Source organism: Lonchura striata, chromosome W (genome assembly GCF_050655825.1).
Source record: "Lonchura striata isolate lonStrDom1 chromosome W, ASM5065582v1, whole genome shotgun sequence".
Lineage (NCBI taxonomy): Eukaryota > Metazoa > Chordata > Aves > Passeriformes > Estrildidae > Lonchura > Lonchura striata.
Window position 1 is genome coordinate 37236395 of NC_140743.1, and position 5236 is coordinate 37241630.

The following is a 5236-nucleotide window of genomic DNA, read 5'->3' on the forward strand; positions in this document are numbered from 1 at the left end:
GGAGACCAAGCTTCCTAAGCCTAGTAGGAGAGTCAGGCGAGGGGACTTGTCCGGAGTTCGAGTGTAAGTCTCGGCAGGACGTTCGACCTTACCTCGGCAGAGAGACCAAGCTTCCTAAGTCTAGTAGGAGAGTCAGGCGAGGGGACATGGCCGGAGTTCGAGTGTAAGTCTTGGCAGGACGTTCAACCTTACCTTGGCAGGGAGACCAAGCTTCCTAAGCCGAGTAGGAGTCAGGCAAAGGGACTTGGCAGGGGTTTCAGTGTAAGGCTCGGCCGGACGTTAGACCTTACCTCGGCAGGGAGACCAAGCTTTCTAAGCCTAATAGGAGAGTCACGCGAGGGGACTTCGCCGGAGTTCGAGTGTAAGGCTCGGCAGGACGTTCGACTGTACCTCGGCAGGGAGACCAAGCTTCCTAAGCCTAGTAGGAGAGTCAGGCGAGGGGACTTGTCCGGAGCGCGAGTGTAAGTCTCGGCAGGACGTTCAACCTTACTTCGGCAGGGAGACCAAGCTTCTAAGCCGAGTAGGAGTCAGGCGAAGGGGCATGGCCGGGGTTCGAGTGTAAGTCTCGGGAGGACATTCGACCTTACCTCCCCAGAGAGACCAAGATTCCTAAGTCAAGTAGGAGAGTCAGGCGATGGGACATGGCCGGAGTTCGAGTGTAAGTCTTGGCAGGACGTTCGACCTTACCTTGGCAGGGAGACAAAGCTTCCTAAGCCGAGTAGGAGTCAGGCAAAGGGACTTGGCAGGGGTTTCAGTGTAAGGCTCGGCAGGACTTTCGACCTTACCTCGTGTCGTGGTTTTACACGGAAAGATAATTTTTTCCGGAAGGAAGGGGTCAATTTAGATATTGACCAATTGAAAGTAGACACGCCTCTGAGAACACAGAGGGGTTGAAAGCAGAATTCCCAGGGGAACTCGCTCTCTTTGGTTCCGGTCAGCGTGCAGTGCAGACCTTCCCCTGCCCAGCCACGAGCTGGGTGGGGGAGGGGAAGCCCATGGCCTGAGAAAGGTAGGCCGAAAGCCCGAAGGGTGGTGAAAGGACTGGAACCGGGCTGGCCCCTGCAGATGGAAGGGTGGAAGAAATCTGGGATGTCTCCATTTCCCCCCCCAGAGTTCCTCTCCCGAGAGGGAGAGAGAAAGCCGCAAGGAAGGAGGAGCGGGGGGAGCTCCAAGGTGCCCAGTTGTGTGGGAGTTGCTGGATGTCCGGGCATCGAGCCATCCTGAGAGTTCGGACTTTTAACCCTTTCTTGAGAAAATGAAAGCTTTGTGAATTTTCCTTTCCCCTCCTCGGTTTGAAAGAGAGGAAGAGGGACACCTTGGACCCTGGGATGGGATGTTGGAAGGAGGAATTCTGGATGGGAGGGGGACAAGGAGTGGCTTTTGGCTGGACTTTTCCGTGTTAGCCACAACTTGAACCAAATCTTCTCCGTCAAGAGGGACTGTGTTTTGGGAGGATGCCAGTGAGTCAAGAGACCTGCTTCAGCTGAGAAAAAGACAAAAGTGGAGTGAACAGAGAAAAGGTTAGGGGGTTTGTGGTGGCGCCCCCTTGCCCTGGAAAGGAAAGAGAAGAGAAGAAGATCTCTGTTCTTGAGCCCTCGGCCCCAGGGGAAAATGGGGGGGACTGTGGTCCCAAACAATGAAAAACTGAACTGTTGTTTTCTCCCCTCTTGGCAGGGCATCCTTGAAAGGAAAAATCCTAAAGGCAGTCTGACCATCCATGCATTGGTGGTGAGAGCACTGTGCATGGAAAGGAGAAGGGTCACCATGACAAACTTTTTCTCCGGGCGGTGCCATGTGTGACATGGAAACACAGAATGTGGAGCTGTGTTTCTTGGGGGGGTCTGTGGCACAGGAGAGACTCTGTTCCCTCGATAGACTGAGTATCGATTGCTTGGAGGGTGGAAACCTGATTGGAGTCCAGATTGTGTCTCACTGTGGTTTGTTGGAGTTGGGTGGTGGGGGGAGGAATGTTTTGCAAGGTTTTCATTTGATCTTTGTGTGGTTTTTTTCCCCCCTTCTTTAGTTTTCTCTTTTCTTTAGTAGTAGTAGTTTAATAAAGTTTTTTCCTGTTATTAAGCTTGGGCCTGCTTTACTCTATTCTAGATTCCACTTCACAGCATTCAAGGTAGGGATCACATTTTCATGGGGGCACTGGCATTGTGCCAGTGTCAAACCATGACACCTCGGCAGGGAGACCAATCTTCCTAAGCCTAGTAGGAGAGTCACGCGAGGGGACTTGGCCGGAGTTCGAGTGTAAGGCTCGGCAGGACGTTCGACCTTACCTTGGCAGGGAGACAAAGCTTCCTAAGCCGAGTAGGAGTCAGGCAAAGGGACTTGGCAGGGGTTTCAGTGTAAGGCTCGGCAGGACGTTCGACCTTACCTCGGCAGGGAGACCAAGCTTTCTAAGCCTAGTAAAAGAGTCACGCGAGGGGACTTGGCCGGAGTTCGAGTGTAAGGCTCGGCAGGACGTTCGACCTTACCTCAGCAGGGAGACCAAGCTTTCTAAGCCTAGTAGGAGAGTCACGCGAGGGGACTTGGCCGGAGTTCGAGTGTAAGGCTCGGCAGGGAGACCAAGCTTCCTAAGCCTAGTAGGAGAGTCAGGCGAGGGGACTTGGCCGGAGTTCGAGTGTAAGACTCGGCAGGACATTCGACCTTACCTCGGCAGAGAGACCAAGCTTCCTAAGTCTAGTAGGAGAGTCAGGCGAGGGGACATGGCCGGAGTTCGAGTGTAAGTCTTGGCAGGACGTTCGACCTTACCTTGACAGGGAGACAAGGCTTCCTAAGCCGAGTAGGAGTCAGGCAAAGGGACTTGGCAGGGGTTTCAGTGTAAGGCTCGGCAGGACGTTCGACCTTACCTCGGCAGGGAGACCAAGCTTTCTAAGCCTAGTAGGAGAGTCACGCGAGGGGACTTGGCCGGAGTTCGAGTGTAAGGCTCGGCAGGACGTTCGACCTTACCTCAGCAGAGAGACCAAGCTTCCTAAGTCTAGTAGGAGAGTCAGGCGAGGGGACATGGCCGGAGTTCGAGTGTAAGTCTTGGCAGGACGTTCGACCTTACCTCGGCAGGGAGACCAAGCTTTCTAAGCCTAGTAGGACAGTCACGCGAGGGGATTTGGCCAGAGTTCGAGTGTAAGGCTCGGCAGGACGTTCGACCTTACCTCGGCAGGGAGACCAAACTTCCTAAGCCTAGTAGGAGAATAAGGCGAGCAGACTTGTCCGGAGTCCGAGTGTAAGTCTCGGCAGGACGTTCGACCTTACCTCGGCAGGGAGACCAAGCTTCCTAAGCCTAGTAGGAGTTAGGCGAGGGGACTTGGCCGGAGTTCGAGTGTAAGGTGAGGCAGGACGTTTGACCTTACCTCGGCAGGGAGACCAAGCTTCCTAAGCCTAGTAGGAGAGTCAGGCGAGGGGACATGGCCGGAGTTCGAGTGTAAGTCTTGGCAGGACGTTCGACCTTACCTTGGCAGGGAGACCAAGCTTCCTAAGCCGAGTAGGAGTCAGGCAAAGGGACTTGGCAGGGGTTTCTGTGTAAGGCTCGGCAGGACGTTCGACCTTTCCTCGGCAGGGAGACCAAGCATCCTAAGCCTAGTAGGACAGTCACGCGAGGGGACTTGGCTGGAGTTCGAGTGTAAGGCTCGGCAGGACGTTCGACCTTACCTCGGCAGGGAGACCAAGCTTCCTAAGCCTAGTAGGAGAGTCAGGCGAGGGGACTTGTCCGGAGTTCGAGTGTAAGTCTCAGCAGGACGTTCGACCTTACTTCGGCAGGGAGACCAAGCTTCTAAGCCGAGTAGGAGTCAGGCGAAGGGACATGGCCGGGGTTCGAGTGTAAGTCTCGGCAGGACGTTCGACCTTACCTCGGCAGGGAGACCCAGCTTCCAAAGCCTAGTAGGAGAGTCAGGCAAGAGGACTTGGCCGAAGTTAGAAAGTGAGGCTCGGCAGGGCGTTGGATCTTACCTCGGTAGGGTGATCAAGCTTCCTAAGCCTAGTAGAGTAGTCAGGCGAGGGGACTTGGTCGAAGTTCGAGTGTAAGGCTCGGCAGGACATTCAACCTTACCTCGGCAGGGAGACCAAGCTTCCTAAGCCTAGTAGGAGTCAGGCGAGGGGACTTGTCAGGAGTTTGAGTGTAAGGCTCAGCAGGACGTTCGACCTTACCTCAGCAGGGTGACCAAGCATCCTAAGCCTAGTAGGAGAGTCAGGTGAGGGGACTTGGCCAGAGTTCGAGTGTAAGGCTCAGCAGGACGTTCGGCCTTACCTCGGCAGGGAGACCAAGCTTCCTAAGCCTAATAGGAGAGTCAGGCGAGGGGACTTGGCCGGAGTTCGAGTGTAAGGCTCGGCAGGACATTCGACCTTACCTCGGCGGAGAGACCAAGCTTCCTAAGTCTAGTAGGAGAGTCAGGCGAGGGGACATGGCCGGAGTTCGAGTGTAAGTCTTGGCAGGACGTTCGACCTTACCTCGGCAGGGAGACCAAGCTTTCTAAGCCTAGTAGGACAGTGACGCGAGGGGACTTGGCCGGAGTTCGAGTGTAAGGCTCAGCAGGACGTTCGGCCTTACCTCGGCAGGGAGACCAAGCTTTCTAAGCCTAGTAGGACAGTGACGCGAGGGGACTTGGCCGGAGTTCGAGTGTAAGGCTCGGCAGGACGTTCGACCTTACCTTGGCAGGGAGACAAAGCTTCCTAAGCCGAGTAGGAGTCAGGCAAAGGGACTTGGCAGGGGTTTCAGTGTAAGGCTCGGCAGGACGTTCGACCTTACCTCGGCAGGGAGACCAAGCTTTCTAAGCCTAGTAAAAGAGTCACGCGAGGGGACTTGGCCGGAGTTCGAGTGTAAGGCTCGGCAGGACGTTCGACCTTACCTCAGCAGGGAGACCAAGCTTTCTAAGCCTAGTAGGAGAGTCACGCGAGGGGACTTGGCCGGAGTTCGAGTGTAAGACTCGGCAGGGAGACCAAGCTTCCTAAGCCTAGTAGGAGAGTCAGGCGAGGGGACTTGTCCGGAGTTCGAGTGTAAGACTCGGCAGGACATTCGACCTTACCTCGGCAGAGAGACCAAGCTTCCTGAGTCTAGTAGGAGAGTCAGGCGAGGGGGCATGGCCGGAGTTCGAGTGTAAGTCTTGGCAGGACGTTCGACCTTACCTTGACAGGGAGACAAGGCTTCCTAAGCCGAGTAGGAGTCAGGCAAAGGGACTTGGCAGGGGTTTCAGTGTAAGGCTCGGCAGGACGTTCGACCTTACCTCGGCAGGGAGACCAA

The 5236-nt window shown here is 55.3% G+C and overlaps 1 long non-coding RNA gene across 1 annotated transcript; it reads left to right on the forward strand.

Moving 5' to 3' along the window:
* The first annotated feature begins 810 nt into the window (after nucleotides 1-810).
* On the forward strand, nucleotides 811-2076 carry LOC146763168 (uncharacterized). The gene is made up of 2 exons (XR_014952565.1): nucleotides 811-1009; nucleotides 1437-2076. It is a non-coding gene; the product is annotated as an uncharacterized LOC146763168 (long non-coding RNA).
* Nucleotides 2077-5236: the final 3160 nt, after the last annotated feature.